The sequence below is a fragment of the Heterocephalus glaber genome, unplaced genomic scaffold (genome assembly GCF_053883595.1).
Source record: "Heterocephalus glaber isolate CG9 unplaced genomic scaffold, H.glaber_assembly_v1.0 deba00001504, whole genome shotgun sequence".
Classification (NCBI taxonomy): Eukaryota; Metazoa; Chordata; class Mammalia; order Rodentia; family Bathyergidae; genus Heterocephalus; species Heterocephalus glaber.
In genome coordinates this window covers 621,795-643,425 of record NW_028258324.1, presented here as the reverse complement: position 1 = coordinate 643,425, position 21,631 = coordinate 621,795, and the positions used below count along the sequence as shown (strand labels likewise).

The following is a 21,631-nucleotide window of genomic DNA, read 5'->3' as shown; positions in this document are numbered from 1 at the left end:
ATATAACTACAAAAAAGAAGTTAAAATTAACTTCTAGGCAATTATGTAATGGTTAATTGAATCCAAGCTGGTAATGAGCTTTTGCATGCATTAAATAGCAACATAAGCAAAATGCATAATTTAAAAATGAGGACCAGACCTATTCTTCTTCATACATCAAAAGGTGGTTGATACACTCAATACCTGCAATCTCATATCCATCAGTCTTCCTGAAGATGTCATTAGCATGTGGAGTGAGCTGGACATATTCATTAGTAAACTGAGAATCAACATTGTCCAAACCGAATTCTCCAGAAATATTTGCTGTGAAGGGAGGCACCACCTGCTCTTGTTCCAGCATGTCCTAGTCAACATTTTGAAAGAATGGATGCTCCTGAACATCAGCAAATCCTGTTTGAGGATGACAACACAATCATTCCTCTGGGTCCTTGTTCAGAAAACTCTGCAGGACACTTGCAGCTTTTACAGACAGACAATGCGGTATGTGAATTTTTCTTTCTAAAATGACTTCAAGAGATTATAATTTGTGTTTTGATCAAGGTTACCAGAGCTCTCAACAGTATGAAATGGAGACTCTCTGGCCATCATCTCAAACATTAGTACTCCAAGAGTCCACCAGTCAACACTGAAACCATAATATTCTCTTATAATTTCTGGAGCCAGGAAATTAGGAGTGCCACAGAAAGTACTAGTCTTATCTCCTGGCTGTATTCCTTCCTTACATATGCAATAGTCAGTGAGTTTAATGTGCTCTTCTGAGTCCAGTAATAAATTGTCCAGTTTCAAATTTCTGTATCCCTCGCTCATGAAGATAATTGTTAAACTGATTTCTGCAGAGTAAACCTGGCATTTTCTTCAGGAAGTATTCTTTGTTGCTGCATATGAAACATTAGATCTCCATTTACATAGTCTAGAACAAAGAACAGTCTGCTTTCTGACTGAAAGCAAGAAGCAGTCCAACAAGAAAAGAATGATTGGATCCCTGCTCCAAAATGTGCTTCTCTGTTTGTTCCTGAACAATGTTGGCAAGCTCTTTTTTCAAATTTTCATTGCACAAATACAATCTGTTTTCTTTTAATGGAACCAGCAGTACTTTTGCATAACTTTCTCTTCGTATTACCCAGAGTAAATCAAAGTCCTGAAGCCCTAAACTGGATGAACAACTTTCCCAGTTGTTCACTCCCTCATTCTCTTCATCCACTTGTTCCAAACCCTCATGGCTTTTAGGCTTATATGGGGTTGCTGTCTGTTCAGGGTCTAAACCCATGGATGATTGAGCCATTGCCATCATGGGTTCCAGTGGCAAAGAATGCTGCCCACATTCAATTGTGACAAGTTTATGCCACTTCTTATGAACCAAGAGTTTACAGTTGATACATTTATATACCTGGTGTCCACATCCCGCCATACAATCTGTGCAGACAGCACAATAAGCATGCATGCCTGCTGAAATATTTGACTTGAAAAATATGGTCATTTGCACAATAAAACTTTTTCTAGAGGCCTGCTGCTCCTCTGTGGTAGATGGATTTATCTTCTCCTGGGAAAAGCATTTTAGGGTGTTCTGGTATGTAAGGCAATTCATGAATTAAGAGTTCAGAATCCTTGTTGAGCTCAGAAAGCCTAAAGGCTTCTCCTAACTCCAACTGAGGTGATACAGTATTCAGGTCTCCTTCCTCATCTACCCATTTTGTGGTGAAAAGCTATTTATTGTCAAAAGACCAGATGTCTTGAACTTCATTGCCCTCAAAGGAGATAGAGGTCTCAAAATGTGTTGTCATGATATCTCATCCCATAACGTGGGCCTGTAATGTAGAGGTGTGAGTCATGGAGGTGCCCAGGAAGAAGGAACTATAGAAGGGTTGGCTGGCCAGGAAAACTAGCATGAGAGGGTTAATGAGCAAGGGCAGCCTGACTTCCGGCACTGACCACACCAGCCATAGCTTCAGCATAGCTCCCTGACAAGTAATTTCCAGTGGTGGCTGGGCCAGGGTGGATATATAGTAGGCTTCTCAGTGTCTCTTGGGGACTGGTGACTGTGGCTTTGGTCTCTCCCTCTGGAAACCTGTCTCTCTAACTTTTTTGCTGTTGGCTCTAGGGAGACCTGCCCAGAGCTACTGGGTGTCTCTTGGCCTGGTGAAATTTTCCCTGGGATCAATAATTCAAGTTTCAGTTTCATTAGTAATTGGGATTAGGGGGACTTTGGATGGGTACTTTGATTTTGCTAGATCACTGGTGGTCGGACCTGGGGAGACCCTCCCTGGGGTGTCTGTGACAGTTGTGTGGCTGCTGCAGTGTGGGCTGTGGCATCTGGATGAAGTCATCCATCTTCTCAATCTTTCACAGATACTTTTTCTACTTGGGGTGGTAAGGATGCAGCCTGCAGAAGTGGGGAAGCAGCTCCCTGTTGACGGCCTCCACTCAAGTGAGCTCAGGAGATGGCTGTTACTAGACTGTGATGCCTGGTAACAAAGGTTGCAACTTCTGTTTGGATATGTTGCCAAGGAAAAGAGGTCATGTCTTGAGGTTCCACAACTGGAGTCTCCTCTCTGAGAAGAAAACCCTATGGCCCATCTTTTTCTTCATACTAAATAAATCAGTGGCTACTTACTTATTTTATTATTTTTATCTAAGTAACTATGAATATTTTTATCTATCTATCATCTATCTATTAGTTTTTTTCTTTTGCATTACTAGGACTTATACCCTATATCCCCACAATGAACTACAAGTATATCCGCAGACTTTTTTTTTCAGATATGCACTAAGGGTCTCTCTAAGTCACAAAATGGGTCAGGTTGGACTCCACCTTGTGGTCTTCTTGCCTCAGCCACCCAGAGAGTTAGAATTATAGTCATATACCATTTTGCCTGAGTCAATGTGATTTTTTAAAATTAATTTTATTGGTACAATTTAAATATACATAGTGATCACATTCATTATAGGGAATTTGTACCTGTACATGGTATATCTTCATTCTTCTTTTTTTCCCAATCCCCTATCCTCCCTTCAACCCCTCATCACCTCCTTATTTACAAAAGCTTTGTTTCCATTTTTTCCTTCTTTTCTCATTTTTTCTTTTCCCTTCTTTCTTTTCACCCTCCCCTCTTCCTAGTTCCCCTTTCCTTATGAACAATTTCTATTTCACATTATTTATTATACATTTTGGCCCTTATTTACTCTTTCAGTTTCTCAAACCAGAGAAAAATATATGATATTAACACATGTGTTCAATTTATTTCACTTAAAAATATGGTCTCAAGCTGCATCCATTTAGCTATAAATGTCTCAAGTTTATCCTTCTTTATGACTGAGAAGTACTCCATTATATAAAAAACACATCTTTTTTTATCCATTCATCAGTTGATGGCATTTGGATTGTTTCTAAGATTTAGCTATTACAAAAGGCTGCTATAAACATGTGTGAGCATATATCATTGGGGTATGATGCTCTTAATTCTTTCAGAAAGATACCCAGCAGGGGAATAGCTGGGTCAAATGGGACCTCTAGTCCTAGATTTTTGAGAAATCTCCATACTTATCTCCATAGTGGTTGCACCAGTCTACACTCCCACCAGCAGTGGAGAAGGGCTCCTTTTTCCCCACAGCCCTGTCAGCATTTGTTGTTGGTTGATTTCTTGATATTAGCCATTCCTTCTGATTTCAGTATATGTGCTACCAAAGCAAGAACTAGCTATTCTTTCTGGAGTGAGATGAAATCTCAGCATTGTTTTAATTTGAATCTCCAAATAACCAGTGGTGTTGAAATTTTTTTATATATTTATATGCTCTTTGTACTTCTTCATCTGAGAAGCAGCTATTCATTTCAGATGCCCATTTTTGGATTGGGTCTTTAAAGTGGGGAGGTCTGATTTTTTGAATTCTTTGTATGTTCTAGATATTAGCCTTTTGACTAAGGGACAACTAGCTAAAATTTTTTTCCACTTTGTGTGTTGTCTCTTCACTCTGTTGGTTATTTCTTTTGTGGTGCAAAAGCTTTTTAATAGGATGAGATCCCAATTGTTGATTTTTTTGTATTATTTCCCACGCAGTCTGGGTTTTGTTCATGAAGTCTTTTTCTACTACTATGTCCTCAAGAGTTCTACCTATTCTCTTTTCCAGCAGATTTAGTGTTTCTATTTTAATATTTAGATATTTGATCTATTTTTAGTTTAGTTTAGTTCATGGTGAGAGACATAGATCTAGTTTTAGTCTCTGGCATGTGGAAACACAGGTTTTTTCCAGTACCACTTATTAAAGAGGCTATCTTTCTTCCAGTGAACATTTGACTCTTTAGTCATAGAAAAGGTGGCTGAATGTGTTTGGAGTTGTTTCTGCATTTTCTAGTCTGTTCCACTGATCAGCAGGTCTATTTTTTTGCCAGTACCATGCTGTTTTTATCACAGTATCTCTGTAGTATAATTTGAAGTCAAGGATTGTGATGCACCCTGCCTTGCCTTTGTTGCCCAGAATTGTTTTTGCTATTCTAGGTTTCTTGTGCTTCCAACTGAATTTTAGGTCTGTTCTCTCTAGTTCTGTGAGGTATGCTAATGGTATTTTGATTGTGATTGTATTAAATCTGTATAGCAATTTTGGGAGTAGGGTTATTTTCACTATGTTGATTCTTCCTACCCAAGAGCAAGGGATATCTTTCCATTTTCTGATATCTGCTTCAATGTCCTTTTTCAGAGCACTGTAATTTTCAATATAAAAGTCTTTTATTTCCTTTGTTAGACTGATTTCTAAGTATTTCATTTTTTTCAATGCTATTGTGACAGGTGTTGTTTCCCTAATTTCTTTCTCAGTGAGTTTGTTATTTGTGTAAAGGAATGCCATTGATTTTTGAGCATTGACTTTATATCCAGCTATGCTACTGCATTTGGTTATTAAATGTAGAAGTCTTTTGGCAGAGCTTTTGATGTCTTAAATGTAGAGAATCAAGTCATCTCCAAATAATGATAATTTAACTTCTTTCTTTCCTATCTTTATTCCTTTTATTTCTTTCTCATGTCTAATTGCTCTGGTTAATTTTTCCAGAATTTTGTTGAATAGGAGTGGTGATAGTGAATATCTTTGTCTTGATCCTGGTTTTAGAGTGAAAGCTTTCAGTTTTTGACCGTTTAGTATAATGTAGGCTGTTGGTTTGTCATAAATGGCTGTCTAAGTTACTTCTCTCATTTCTGAGACAAAATATCTGACACCCAAAGTTAAAGGGGGAAAGATTTATTTAGCTTACAGTTGGAGATTTCAGTTGGCTGGCTCCAAGGGAGGGTGGCATGGCAGCCAGGGCTTGCAAAGGAGAAACAGTTTATGGAGGCCAGGAGGTAAACAAAGCAACCTTAACAGGTTGTGAAGAAACATTAATAGCCTCTTCCTGCCACTTTCATTTTATTCAGACGAGTTAGGATGGGGAGCACTCACACCCTTAATCTTAGTGCCCTTGGGCCTAAGCATTGCACCTTGAATCAATCACACACTCTAGATTCAGCCACCTTTGAAAAAGCCCCACCTAAGACCACATGAGGCTTTGGGGGACAACTAAACACAAGCCACAAAAATAGCTTTTATCAGATTGTGGTAAAGACCATCTATTCCAATTTTCTGTAGGCTTTTTATCATGAATGAGTGTTGGACTTTGTCAAATGCCTTTTTCTGCATCTATTCAGATGATCATGTGAATTTTGTCTTTGGCTCTGTTAATATGGTGTATTATATTTACTAATTTGTGTATGTTGAACCATACCTGTATCCTTGGGATGAATCCTACTTATTCATGATGTATAATCTACTTGATGAAATGCTGCATTCTGTTTACTAGTATCTTATTGAGGATTTTTGCATCTATGTTCATTAGGGAGATTGACCCATAGTTTTCTTTTTTGGTTGGGTCCTTTTCTGGTTTTGGTATCAGGGTAATGCTTGCTTCTAGGAATGATTCTGAGAGTATTAATTCCCTTTAAATTTCATTAAAGAATTTGAAGGAAATGGCAATAGATCTTATCTAAATATGTAGAATTCAGCAGTGAAACCATCAGAACTTAGGCTTTTCTTTATTGGTAAGTTTTTAATTACATTTTCAATTTCATCAGATTTGGTGTTATTTAGAATTTTATTATCTTCTTGATTCAGCTTTGGTAATTCATATGTATTTAGGAATTTGTCCATTTTTTCTGTATTTTCCATCTTACTAGAGTATAGGCTCTCAAAATAGGTATTGATGATCTTTGGATTTCCACAGGATCCATTGTGTTTTCGCCCTTTTCATTCCTAATTGCATGAATTTGAGTCTTTTCTTTACTTTTTTGATAAAGTTGGCTAAGGGTTTGTCAATTTTATTAATCTTTCAAAGAACCAAATCTTTGATTCATTGATTCTTTGTATTGTTTTCTAAGTCTCAATTGTGTTGATTTGTGCTGATCTTTATAATTTTCTCCCTTGTGCAAGCTTTGGGCTTGACTTGTTCTTTTTCTAGAAGCTTGAGTTTCAACATTACCGTGTTTTTTAAAGCTTGTTCTGTTTTCCTGATGTGAGAGTTAAGTACTATAAATTTCCCTTATAGGACTGCTTTCATTGTGCCCCGTAAGTTGCAGTATATTGTGTTGGCATTATCATGTAATTATAGATACTGTTTAATTTTATCTGTGACCCATTCATTGTTATTTAATTTCCATGTGTTTATAGAGTTTTGGCTATTGATTTCCATTTTCATTGCACTATAGTCAGATAATATGCATGAAATAATTTCAATTCCTTTGAATTTACTCAAGCATGTTCTATTGGCTAGTATGTGGTCTATTTTGGAGAATGTCCCATGTACAGTGAAAAGAATGTGTATTCTGATGGTTTGGAGTGGAACACTCTGTAGACATCTAGTAAGTCCATTTGTTCACAAATTTGGTTCAGTTCTGATATTTCTTTAGTGATTTTTTGTCTAGATGATCTGTCTATTTGTGGCAGTAGGGTATTAAGTTCCCCCATTACAATTGTGTTAGTGTTTATTAGATTTTTCATGTCCATTAATATTTGTTTTATATAATTGGGTATACCAATATTTGCTGCATATATATATATTTATAATTGTTATCTCTTCTTCTTGTATTTTTCTTTTAACAAGTATGTAGTGACCTTCTTTGTCTCTTTTGATCAGTTTTGACTTAAAGTTCACATTGTCTACAAATACAATAACTACCCCTGCTTTTTTCTGTGTTCCTGCCACATGGAATATTGTTTTCCATTCTTTGACTTTCATTCTACGAATTTCTTTTTTGAGTTAAATGTGTTTCTTATATGCAGTTGGATTTTGTTTCTTGATCCATTCTACCAGTTTGTTTCTTTTGATTGGTGAATTGAGACCGTCTACATTGATAATGATGGCTGTTATGTATTGGCTTATCCTTGTCATATTATTTTCCTTTTGTTACATCCTTATCTTTCCCCTCTGTTTAATTGCTTGTCCTGCCTGGTGTCTTCTTTTTATTGGTGTTCTTGGAATTGTGGTTTTCATTATCTCTAAAATGCCCTTCAGAACACTTTGTAGAGCTAGTTATCATGAATTTTTTCAGCTGTCCTTTTTCATGAAAACAGCTTATTTACCCACTGATTTCAAAAGATAGCCTTTCATTCTTTCTCTGGAGATCTCAGCATGCACTCCTTTGGTACTGGACTATGGTGATTGCTGTGACCCCAGACAATTACAATGTGGTCATACAAGGGAGAACAACTGATTACAACAAATACAATATCCTGGCTAAAGTAACAAAATTAGCAGTATCAATAGCATCTAACACAGCCTAGCAACTGACAAACTGTGGTACCTATTAGTTTGATACCTTTAACCATATTGTGAGACCAAAGCAACTCCATTTTGCTAAAATCCACTATTCCCCTAGTCTCTCACAAATTAATGGTTAAAATGTGCTTGCTTTGGGACAAAAGATACAATCTGTAATGAAGCAAAGTTCCTGAGTTAATTACTCAGCCATCTGTTTGCCCAGGAAATGAATGTTCCGGGACCACTATCCATAGAACAATCTGTAGATCTGCTGACCATCAGTACGTGACAGTTGGCCACTAACCTTTGTCCATCTTTTCCCTCATAAAACCTACAGGTAGCCACCCCTCAACCCCCAATGCACCTAGCCAATCAGAAATGTACACTTCATGCTTGCTAATTGTCAACCAATCATGTAACTGTTAAATGGAAAATCTCCAAACCTTGCTGTAACCTCTATAAAAACCCCACTAATTTGAAATTCGGGGCTCTCAATCTCGACCCTCTGCATTGGTGACAGTTGAGAGTCCCTGCTCGAGCTTAAATAAACGACCCTCATGTGCTTACATTGGGATTGGCTTCCTGGTGGTCTTTGGGACTACGCAATCTGGGCACAACATTTGGGGGCTCATCTGGGATCCCCAAGACCCTCAGGATTCCCATACTGGACGGTCGATGCCAGCTGGTGAGTGTTTTTGTGTCTGTAAGGTGTCTGTAAGGTGTCTGTAAGGTCTGGGGCCCATTTTCTGGAAAGGTCGGCAGATGGTCTAGGCAGATGCGCTGTGAGAGCCGCTGACCCGGGATCCTGGAAGACATTCCGGATCCTTCAGGAAGGGACAGAGTGCCCTGTGAGTACGAGTCTGTGAGACTCCTAGAGGGATGGTGCGGATCGCTCCCGTGCCACGGCGTGAGGCCATCGTCCCACTTTCAGTTTTGCCTCCGGTCAGGTGGAGGACGGGTTTGTCTTGTTTTTTGCTTTTCTGTTGTGTTTGTTTGTCTGTTTATTGTGTTGACTTGGACTGAGACAATGGAACAGACAGTGACTACCCCTCTATCCCTCATGAAGAACCATTTCAGAAAGGTTAGGGAGTGCACTCATAACCTAAGTTTAGAAATTAAAAGGACTAAATTCTTCACCCTCTGTAGCTTGGGGTGGCCCACCTTTGGGGTAGGATGGCCACCCGAGGGGACCTTTGATCTAGGGACCAAGAAGAGAGTCTGGGAGGTCATCTTCCATTCTCATACAGGACACCCTGATCAAGTTCCCTACATTGTCACTTGGGAGAGTCTAATCTGAGACCCACCCCCATGGGTCAAGCCCTTTTTGCCTCCACAGAAACAGCAGCCAGAGGTAATCCTGACAGCCTGTGAGAAGACTCCCAGAGAGCACGATGAAAAAAGGCAAACCGAAACCAAGCCGACTGCACCACTTTACCCGGTCCTCCAAGGAGGGACCGAGGAAGATCTCATTCCCCCCCCCCTTACTCTCTTTCTTCTCCCCCAAGACAGCAGGCAGAAAGAGAAGACCCGGCCCCAACCCGAGCTGGGGAAAGAGGGCCAGCCCCAGGTGCCAGCAACCATGGTGGCCCCACCCAGAACACTCGCCACCGGCATGCCGCCTCGCTGGCTGGCCTGGCAGACTCTACTGCTTGTCCGCTGAGGGTGATAGGGCCCCCTGATGAGCATGGTAACCAGCCTCATCATTACTGGCCCTTGGCCACCAGTGACCTTTATAACTGGCGTACTCAGCACGCCAAATTCTCTGATAACCCTAGGGATTTGATTAACCTATTAGAAACTGTCTTGTTCACTCATCAGCCCACTTGGGATGATTGTCAGCAGCTCCTCCAGATCCTGTTTACCACAGAGGAGCGAGAGAGAATCCAGAACAAGGCCAGGAAATTGGTTCCTGGCAACAATGGTCAACTCAACACCAATGTTGACACTATCAACATTTCTTTTCCTTTGTCTCGGCCCAACTGGGACTTGAACACAGCAGAAGGTAAGGAGAGGCTCTGGGTCTATCACCAGGCTCTGTTGGGAGGTCTCAAAGTGGCAGCTCGCAAGCCCACCAATTTGGCCAAGGTAGGAGATGTACAGCAGGGGCCGAATGAAAGCCCTGCAGCCTTCCTAGAAAGAATTCAGGAAGCCTTCCATAGGTATACTCCTATGGACCCAGAAGCAAATGAGACAAAGGCAGGTGTAATAATACATTTTGTTAACCAGGAGGTGCCAGATATTAAAAAAAAGTTACAGAAAGTAGACAGATTAGGAGAAAAGAGTGATTAGGAGAAAAGAGTATTCAGGACTTAGTGGCAGTGGCAGAGAGAGTGTATAACAACAGGGAAACCACAGAGGAAAGACAGGTGAAAGCTAATGACCGCCAGACTAGAAACCTGGCTCAGATCCTTCTGGCCACCACTGTGGGAGAGCCGAAGGAACATGAACGTCATCTGAGAAAAATTGCTGTAGAAAGAGAAGGTAAGGGGAAATGCAGGGAGTGCCCCTGGTTGGGAAAAAATCAATGTGCTTACTGCAAAGAGGAAGGCCACTGGGCCAAAGAGTGCCCCAAAAGACAACAGAAAAGTTGCCCCAAGACCCCCATCCTGGCTATAGATGAGCTGAGTAACTAGGGGGGACGGGGTTCGGCACCCCTCCCCCAGCCCAGGGTAACCCTAAAAGTGGAGGGGAGACCTGTCAAGTTCCTAGTAGATACAGGAGCTCAAGATTCAGTCCTACTCAAACCTCATGGCCATGTTTCTGACAAAACTTCCTGGGTTCAAGGAGCCACAGGCATGAAAAAATATTCATGGACTACCCAAAGAACGGTGGACTTAGGAGTGGGCTGGGTAACCCACTCATTTATGATTATACCTGATTGCCCCTATCCTCTACTTGGAAGAGACTTGCTTACTAAATTAGGGGCCCAAATCCATTTTCAGCCCGGGGGTGCAGAGGTCCTTAACCAAGAGGGAAAGCCCATCCAAGGGTCAACCATGGACCTAGAGGACGAGTATCTGCTACACCAGAAACAGTCTCCTCCTGATCCTGACATGAAACAATGGCTTTCCATGTTCCCACAAGCATGGGCTGAGACTGGGGGCATGAGGCTGGCCGCACACAGGACACCTGTGTTCATAGAGATAAAGCCAGGAGCGGACCCTGCACGAGTTTGCCAATATCCTATGTCCCTAGAGGCCCACGAAGGGATAACTCCGCACATCAGAAAGTTGCTGGCTCTGGGTATTCTAAGGCCCTGCCAATCGGCCTGGAACACCTCCTTGTTGCCGGTGCAGAAACCTCACTCAAATGACTATCGACCAGTACAGGACCTCCGTGAGGTGAACAAGAGGGTCATAGATATCCACCCTATGGTGTCTAATCCATACACCCTTCTGAGCTCACTTCCCTTGAGACATCAATGGTACACAGTCTTAGACCTCAAAGATGCTTTCTTTAGCCTTCTGCTGGCACCTAGAAGCCAGCATATCTTTGCATTTGAATGGAGTGACCCGGAACAAGGCCTCAACGGACAGTTGACCTGGACCCGGTTACCTCAAGGGTTCAAAAATTCTCCCACCATTCTTTGACGAGGCCCTGCATGAAGACTTGGGTGAGTTCCGCCTCCAAAACCCCCAATTGACTCTGTTACAATACGTAGATGATCTCCTTATAGCAGCCAAGATGCAAGAGGACTGCCTAGATGGAACCAAGAAACTCTTAATGGCTATAGGGGAACTGGGATACCGGGCATCTGCCAAAAAGGCCCAAATCTGCAGACCTGAGGTAAGCTACCTGGGGTACATACTTAAAAAGGGGCAAAGATGGTTATCAGATGCTAGAAAAGAGACGGTTCTTAAAATACGTACACCAGATTCCCCTCGGAAAGTTAGAGAGTTCTTGGGATCAGCTGGCTTCTGCTGCTTATGGATACCGGGGTTTGTGGAGCTTGCAAGGCCCCTTTATGAGGCAACTAAAGACAACCAGGCCTTTCAATGGACAGAAAAACTACAAAAGTCCTTCGACCAAATTAAGGCTGCCTTGTTGTCAGCACCAGCCTTGGGCTTGCCTGATGTTACTAAGCCCTTCCACCTCTACATTGATGAGAACAAGGGAGTTGCCAAGGGCATCCTAGTACAATACCTAGGGCCATGGCGCCTCCCAGTGGTGTACCTATCAAAAAAACTCGATCCAGTTGCATCTGGATGGCCCCCATGTTTAAGGATGATCACAGCAGTGGCCCTGATGGTCAAAGATGCTGACAAGTTGACACTGGGCCAAGAACTGTACGTGACCACCCCCCAAGCTATTGAGGGAGTCCTAAAACAGCCTCCAGATCGATGGCTCAGTAATGCCCGCCTGACCCACTACCAGGGCTTGCTTCTAAACCCAACCCGAGTTGTTTTTCAGACACCGGCTGCCTTAAATCCAGCTACACTGTTGCAAGACCCAGACTTAGAAACTCCACTCCATGACTGTGCTGATATCCTGGCTCAGGTACATGGGACTCGAGCTGATCTGAGAGACCAGCCATGGCCAGATGCTAAAAATACCTGGTATACTGATGGGAGCAGCTTTGTTCAGGATGGCCACAGGTATGCCGGGGCAGCTGTGGTGACAGAAACTGAGGTCATTTGGGCAGAACCATTGCCCACTAGGACCTCGGCACAATGGGCGGAGCTCATAGCTCTGACCAAAGCATTGACTCTAGGGCAGGGCCAAAAGTTAAACATATATACAGACAGCCTGTATGCCTTTGCACTGCACACATCCCTGGGACCATCTACAGGGAGAGAGGACTATTGACGGCAGAGGGGAGGACTATCAAAAACAAAGAGGAGATCCTCGCCCTTTTGACGGCCCTCTGGTTACCCAAGAAATTGGCCATTATTCATTGCCTAGGACACCAAAAAAGTGACACTCCGGTTGCTAGAGGAAATAACCTAGCTGATCAGACAGCCCGAAAAGTAGCCCTAGAGGCTAATTTAACCTTAACCAATCAGCTGCCCGATCCAGGAAGTGCTGCCTTGCCAGAAAAACCTCAGTATACTGGAGAAGATTTAAAGTGGGTAAAACAATTACCTATGCCCCAGTGCCTCAACGGGTGGTGGAAATCCTCTGATTGTAAAGTCATCCTACCTGAAGCACTGGGAGAACAAGTTCTCTCCAAAATGCACCGGGCCACCCACATGGGCACTCGAAAGATGCAAGACCTCCTGAGACATGCTGAAATAAAGATTCGAGATGCTAACTCCAAAATTGAGCATATCGTTGCCACCTGCAAAGCCTGTCAATTGACAAATGCTACCCACTACAAAACCAACCCAGGCAATAGGCTGAGAGGGAACTGACCTGGAGCATACTGAGAACTGGATTTCACTGAGGTAAAACCTGGAAGGTATGGTTATAAGTACCTCCTAGTTTTTGTAGACATTTTTTCAGGATGGACAGAAGCTTTCCCTACCAAACATGAAACAGCACGGATTGTGGCCAAGAAACTGCTAGAAGACATCTTGCCAAGGTATGGTTTCCCAGTGATGCTAGGGTCAGACCATGGACCTGCTTTCATCTCCAAGGTGAGTCAGAGTTTAGTGCAGGTCCTGGGGGAAAATTGGAAACTACATTGTGCATATAGGCCCCAAAGTTCAGGACAGGTAGAGAGAATGAACAGGACCCTAAAAGAGACCTTAACTAAATTGGCGGTAACTGGGTGGCTCTCCTTCCTTTCGCCCTCTATAGGGTATGTAATTCACCCTATAAGATGGGACTAACTCCCTTTGAGATTATGTTTGGGATTCCCCCTCCCATTGTCCCCAACCTCCAATCAAATGTGCTTGTTGAATTTGATGACCAAGAATTGTTACTTTCTTTAAAAAGCCTCCAATTTGTTCATGAGGATGTCTGGCCTAAATTAAAAGCTCTGTATGAGTCTGGACCACCTCATGAGACCCATCACTACCGACCAGGAGACTGGGTCTTTGGAGACTTCGACAGAAGGACCTTGAACCTCTTTGGAAAGGACCCTATGTCACTGTCCTGACCACGCCCACCGCTCTCAAGGTCGACGGGATTGCCTCGTGGGTACATTACACTCACGTCCTCCCTGCAGATCCACACGACATTCTAGAAAACTTCATCCCATCATGGCAGGTGTCCAAGGACTGCGACAACCCTCTCAAACTCAGACTGCATCTTCAACGGTCATAATTATGGTAACTGTACTCTTAACACCAGTGTTGGGAAGACAGAACCCACATGCTCCCCTGAATTTAACTTGGATGATTATTAGTATGTCCATGGGCGACATTGTCAACACTACATCTAAAGTGACACCACTGCTGACCTGGTGGCCCACCCTTGACTTTGATCTGTGTCAACTCGCTGCAGGGACCTGGACCATTGGAGACTGGGAAATCAGACCCAGGGGAAAGCCCATATATAAAGCAGGTACCACCAAATGATATAAAAATCTAACCCCCCTTGGGTGTCCCTACCCATGGCTCCAAAAAGATTAGACCCCGGGTGTGGCTGACCTACTGAGAGAAATGTTTTGTGAAACACCCCTTTCTATGTCTGCCTGGGAGAAGGATGCTCACGGTCTCAAGTGGAAATGTGTGGAGGGATTGATGAGTTCTATTGTGCAAAATGGGGATGTGAGTCCACGGGTACAGTCTCATGGGCTCCGCCTGTCAAAGGTGATTTAATTTCTTTAAAAAGAGTCCCTGGTCCCCCCAGCCTTCAAACAAGCCACAGTAACGTAAAGGTAATGTCATGGTCCTTAGCTGTCCATGTTCAGAGTTCCTCTGTAACCCAGTCAGACTTTCGTTCACTGACCAAGGTAAACAGTACACTAGGTGGGAAACAGGCCGGGCATGGTTACTCCGCCTGTATCAAGATGGTCATGACAATGGGTTACTATTTACTGTGAGACTAAAAATAGAGCCACATGTAGTCATGGGGCCTCCTCAGCCAATTGGGCCAAATTTGGCGCTAGTCCCCCTGGCTCCTCCTAGACCCACCAAGCCCCCTCCCCAGGGAACCTCACCCACACCTCCCACGCCTCCACCAGCATCCCAGCTCCCCTCTCAGGCTGCCACCCAGGCTGAAAAAGTCAACCACAACCAGAACCAGGACCCCCTCTGGGGACTGATGGTCCACACCTTCAAAGCCCTAAATGCCTCCAGACTAGATCTTACTCAGTCTTGTTGGTTGTGTTATGATATTAAACCCCCTTATTACAACGGAATACTTTCTCAGAAAACTTCACTGAGTCAGATAGTCCAACCCAGTGTAGATGGCAACAAAAGGGGACAGCCAGGCTGACCCTACAATCAGTGACTGGACAAGGAACTTGTGTTGACAGTGTCCCGACCACTCACCAACACCTTTGCAATCAAACCTATCAGTCTAGGTCAGAAAAATATTTTGTACCCCCTTCTGATGGATGGTGGGCTTGTTCCACTGGGCTTACCCCTTGCTCACATGGGAAGGTGCTCAACCAGACTGGAGACTTTTGTGTGCTAGTGCAATTAGTTCCTAGACTATTATATCACTCAGAAGAAGATATTTTCAATCACTTGATTGAGTTCTCAGCCAGAGTTAAATGAGAGCCTATGACAGCCATCACTTTGACAGTTCTCTTAGGTTTAGGATTAGCTGGGGCAGGAACAGGGGTCTCATCATTAGTGTTACAAAATAAACATTACAATGATTTGAGAGCAGCCATAGACATAGACACTGAGAGGCTAGAAAGCTCAATCTCCCACCTGCAAGAGTCTCTAACCTCACTGGCAGAAGTGGTCCTCCAAAACCGAAGGGGGTTGGATTTAAGTTTTCTTCAACAGGGAGGACTCTGCATTGCCTTAGGTGAAGAATGTTGTTTCTATGTAGACCACTCAGGGGTGGTCAAAGAATCTATGGCCAAAGTTAGAGAGGGTATAGCTAGGTGAAAGCGAGAATGAGAACAAACTTGAAATTGGTTTGAATCCTGGTTTAATTCCTCCCCATGGCTGACTACTCTGATCTCTACCCTACTGGGCCCCTTGCTTATTCTGTTACTACTGTTAACCTTTGGGCCTTGTATACTCAATAGATTAGTTTCATTCATTAGAGAATGTATTAATACTGTACAACTAAGGGTACTCAGGTCCCAATACCAGCCAGTTTCTACAGACCTAATAGAATTAACCTCCAGAGGCCCATGATTGGTCCTATATAGCATCATGAGAAGGGGGGAATGTGAGACCAAAGAGACTCCATTTTGCTAAAATCCACTATTCCCCTAGTCTCTCACAAATTAATGGTTAAAATGTGCTTGCTTTGGGACAAAAGATACAATCTGTAACGAAGCAAAGTTCCTGAGTTAATTACTCAGCCATCTGTTTGCCCAGGAAATGAATGTTCCGGGACCACTATCCATAGAACAATCTGTAGATCTGCTGACCATCAGTACGTGACAGTTGGCCACTAACCTTTGTCCCTCTTTTCCCTTGTAAAACCTACAGGTAGCCTCCCCTCAACCCCCAATGCACCTAGCCAATCAGAAATGTACACTTCATGCTTGCTAATTGTCAACCAATCATGTAACTGCTAAATGGAAAATCTCCAAACCTTGCTGTAACCTCTATAAAAAAATTCGGGGCTCTCAATCTTGACCCACTGCATCGGTGACAGTTGAGAGTCCCTGCTCAAGCTTGAATAAATGACCTTCATGTGCTTACATCAGGATTGGCTTCCTGGTGGTCTTTGGGACTATGCAATCTGGGCACAACAATATGAGCTAGCTCTACCATTTTACAACACAATCCAACATAAACCAGGAACTTGTATGCAATGAGTTTCCCTTCAGTAGAGTTTTTTTATCCTGTGGGAGGAAAATTTAAGAAGGATGGGGGATAAAACAGAGAGATGAATGAGGAGAAATATAGTAGAAGCAAGGCTGAAGGTCAAAGGATGAACACCCAAGCTTTGGGAAACTGTAGAAGAGGGCAGGAGAAAAAGCAAGAAGTAAGAAGCAAAATAATATTGAAGCAAATCAGAAAACAAGAGACATTGTTCACTCATATGAGAATATCAAGAGAGATAAAATCAAGAGTGATAGTTGAGGAAAGAGAGAAAGAAAGCAAATAGAACAAGAATAAATGTATTAAACCTAAACAACTACCAAAAACAAAACAAAACAAAGCCTAACCAGACAGGAAAAGGAAACCAAATCAAGCAAACAAGAAGAAAAATAATAAACATACTAAAATTCCTCTGGTGTCCGCAGTTCTGTGTTAGTGTCTGAAACAGAGTTTCTAAATGCTCTGTGCAGCCCCACCAGGTGTGCAGTAAGATTGATGCTGGACACAGCATTTCTGGCTTCCAGAGGTGAGGGCTGGGGCTGTTCCCCAGCCAGCAGCCTTCCAGATGTCTCTCAGGCAGCTTGCCCATGTCTCCCCACCGTGACTGTCTCCATGCCACTGTCCCAGCAGTTGTGGTGACCTCAGCTGGAGCCAGCCTGATGCTATTCCCAGGTTGGTGCACAGTTGGCCCTTCCCAGATCTTGCACAGGGTGATCTATTCCACACCTTTGATTACCCTCATACTCTGGCTATGGGATGTGGGGGGACCCTTGTCCCACCACTGGCTAGGGTTATTTGCTTGTTTGTGTCCAGGGTTGCAGAGCAGTAGGGGAGTGTTCCCTTCCCACTGCCAGCCAAGGCCACTTGCCTCCCCACATCTTTGGTCACAGAACAGGGCTGATGCCTCCAGTTCTTTGTAGTCAGGGCCAGTCTTAGCAGCCCTGGGTGGTCCTGAGAGCGGAGTTTGGCTAGTCCTAGTCCCTACTTCTCAACATAACTTCTCTCAATCTACTGTCCACCTGCTGGCAGTCTACTGTGACTAAACAGCCCTTCCCTCCTTTCTCTCAGGGCAGTGAAGTGACCCTAAGACTGCTCTGCTGTTCTGCTATCAGAGTTCACACCTCAACCTCTCTAAACAAAATGATGATTCTACCTGCACTCTGCTGATCTGTGCAAGCCTTTCTGCCTCACTCACCAACTGTTGACCCTGGGGTGCTGCTCAGGGAATATTGTCTCCTGCTCTCACCACTGCCTCTGACTGTACAAGACTCTCAGCTCAGGTCCCGTCTCTGTTTCACAGTGAGCATCAAAGTTGTTTTTGCTGCCTCCCCAACAGGGCAGGTACACAGCCTCCTCAGCACCTCGTGCTCTCCCGTCTGACAGTGAGCTATTTGTTCTAACAAGTGTCTATGGTTCTAACCTTTGCCCTCTGCAGTCTATCTCCAACATATCTGCCTGACTGATCCCTTCAAAATGTAAATCATGGGCCAGGGATTTAGCTCAGTGGTTCTGCTGCCTGCCTCACAAGCACAAGGACCTGAGTTTGATCCCCAGTACCAAAAAAAAATGTAAATCAGATACAGAGCAGAGTCCTTACAATGCCCCAAAGGCCATCTTAATCTTAAAACCTTAGGACTGTTTGCCTTCCTCTTCTTTCCGCTTCCTTTTTGCTTATTCCCTTCAAATCACTTCAGCCCTCCTCTTTCCTCAGTAGCTCTAGGCATATTCCTGACTGAGGATCTTTGTTCAAACTTTTGTCTAACTCTGGAGCTGTTCTCCAGATGTTTCTTGGCTTGATCTTCTCCTTCAAGCCTTTCTTTAAATACCATCTTCTCAATAAGATCTTTTCTGACAACAAATGCTAATACAGTAGTCCATGGAGTTATGGCTGATCTGACATACAAACAACTTGGCTTATGACTGGAATTTTAGTTTTAACCTACGACCAAAGCCTTGAGTTATGACCTGAATGCCAGCTACTTGTATGGTTGTAAACAAAGACTCAGGATGCTAGAAAAACATATGTAAGCAGCAATCTAAGCCCAGATGTATGTATTTCTGGACCTGATTTTGTTCAGTGCTTTACATAATTGCTATGATTACTGCTATCAAAATGGCCCCCAAAAACTAGAAAAGAAGCTAGGGAAGGAAGGGAAGGTAAAGAAAGCAATCATAATTGAAAAGAAGAAGGAAATTGTGGAGAAATATGAGAGTGATGTTTGTGTGACCCATGTCACTAATACATACAGCATGTTGAAATACACCATCCCGACAATCTTACCAAGAAAAGATTTGTATAAGGAAGCTAGTGTCACTAAAGGTGTTACTCAAATTAATGTCACAATCAACAGTGTTAAATGAGGTATAAAGGTTATTATTAGTGTGGATAAATAAAAGACATATGGCAGGTTATAAACTGTTTGAGACTATAATCTGTGAAAAAGCTAAAGCTATAAATGCAGATCTCATAAAGGATGATCCATCAATGAGTGATAATGGTGAAATATTTCATACCAGTAAGGGGTGATTTCACAATTTTAAAGTTAGAACTGGTGTTCAGAATGTAACTAGGTATGGTGAAGCAGCCAGTGCTGATAAAAGGGCTGCTAAAATCATACACACTACTTTGAAATAATGACATAGAGAAATGGCCTTTGCTCTAATCAAGTTTTCAACTGTAACAAAACTGGCCTTTTCTAAAAGAAAATGCCCAGGAAAACATACATTATGCAGGGAAGAAGAAAATGCCAGGTCACAAGCCTATGAAGGATTGGCTAAACTTTTTGCTATGTGTCATGCGAATGGTGATCTCAAGATAAAGCCTCTCTTGGTTTATCATTTGAGGCCCCTAGAGTGTTCAGAAAACATAGTCATGAAGAATAGGCTAGTGGTCATGTGGAGATCTAATGGAAAATCTTGGGTAACAAGAGTACTTTTTCTTGAGTGGTCAGGGAGGCTTTCTGTCCTGCTGTTAGGAAATATCTAGAGGACAAATATTTATTTACCACTCTAGGCTCTCATTATCATGGACAATGCTCCTGCTCACCCATGAGGTTTGGAGGAAGAATTGGCTGAAGAATTCCCATGGCTCTCAGTCAAGTTCCTTCCACCTAATACAGCTCCACTGCTGCAGCCTATAGTCCAACATGTTATAGCTAACTTTAAGAAGCTATACACCAAGAAACTATTCATGAAGTGCTTCCAGATTGTCTCAGATACAGATTTAACCCTTAAGGAGTTCTGGAAGGAACATTACAACATCCTTTACTGTATGGGGTAAATTGAGAAATCCTGGGCTAATATCTCTCTAGGGACACTGAGATCTGCCTGAAAGGGTGGCCTAAAATTATACATGAGAAAGTTTTTGGAGACTGTGTAGAGGAGCCTGAGCCTTTAATTGACCCTGCAGTTGATGACATTGTCACTATAGGAGAATTGATAGGCTTACAGGTAGACAATGATGATGTTGAGGAACTGGTGATGGAATATTCAGAGGAATTGTCTACAGAGGAACTTCAGCAACTTCTGGCTGAGTAACAGAGAGTGACAGCTGAGGAGCTTTTTGAAGAGGAGGGGAGTATCAATAATCAGTGCAGCAAAGTTCTTCTTCTGAAATGAAGGGAATCCTGAAAAAATGACAGAGCTACAAACATTTGTAGAGAAGACCCATCCAGACAGAGAAAAAGCCAATCACTGTTTTCACTTGCTTAATAACAATGTCATGTCATACTACAGAATGGTGTTACAGAAAAGACAGAAGCAGATAACCTTTGACCAGTTTTTAATTCTGAAAATGTTGAGACCTAGTGAGACAGAAGCAGGTCCTAGTGGGCTACAGAGTCTCCCAAGGAGAGAAATGTTGGGAGCCATTCTACATAATTTTGGGGAAAATCACAATTAAATTATGATTAGGGCTGTCTGAGGCCTCAATGGTTCCATGATTCTGTGATGCTCAAAGGTAAGATTATATCAGCTGAAGGAAACCTTGTTCTTTAAGAACTGAGTAGTAATACAAAAGGAGAAAGGTTTCGCCTTGGAAGGAGAAACTTTCTTATCAGCTTAACTCATCCCACCTCCTGTTGTAAGAGTCTGTCCTAATCAACATAAGCTTCTCACTGACCTAAGATCCTCACCAATACAAGATCATCATCAATTTAGGATTATTGCTGCCCTTTGAGTCATCTGATATTCCCTATGAACCCAATAAATAGTGGCAAGCTCAGAGTGTCTTTGCCTTTCCCCACACTGAGGCACTGATCTCCCAGCCCTGCCCCCCATACTTGAAACTATGCAAGTCTTTATTTCTTTAGCCCTCACCATCCCCCTTTTTAGGCAGTCAAAGGATTGATCAACCTCTGATAAAGAAAGGACCCGAGAGCCGGATTCCTGATGTTCTTATGGAAGGGGACTCTCCTTCCAAACAATAACCACCTTCCACTTCATCCTCCCTTCCTGCAAGCCAAAGATGTCAACTTGAATGCTGGCTACAGTATGAAATTGTTATTTCTGGTAAACTAGGCACATTTTATAATTTCAGTGAATACTCTAGGAAAATTATTGTGTTTCTGGTAAATTACACATATTATACAACCATTTTTATTATGAAAAGGTGAATTAAGGGGTGTTTTGGGAGGTTCAGAAAGCATTATGTATTTCCCTTATTTCTTATGAGAGAATAGTCTTGACTTACAACCAACTTGAGTTACAACCAGCCCTTGCAAAAGAATTGAGTTCATAAGTCAAGGGTCCACTATATTTAGTTAACTCTATGCTATCACTGTTGAATTATTTTTTATTGTTAGTGGAGGTACAGTTGTTGCATTTAGTAGATATTTCCTTTATGTCAATATTTGGTTAATATTTAAGTTTATGCTATAATTATAGATCTCTATGATTAAGGGTTGTACATTATTGGTTCTTATGGTATGTCTGTATCCAGTTTGTCTTTGACTCTATTATTGTTGCTGGTTTTGTTGCTATTGCCAGGGAGGTATAGTTTTGCTATTAACTGGTTTTC

The 21,631-nt window shown here is 42.5% G+C and overlaps 1 pseudogene; it reads right to left on the bottom strand.

The window, feature by feature from the left end:
• Positions 1-139: 139 nt before the first annotated feature.
• Positions 140-8,587, bottom strand: LOC147825195 (protein kinase C iota type pseudogene; annotated as a pseudogene).
• Positions 8,588-21,631: the final 13,044 nt, after the last annotated feature.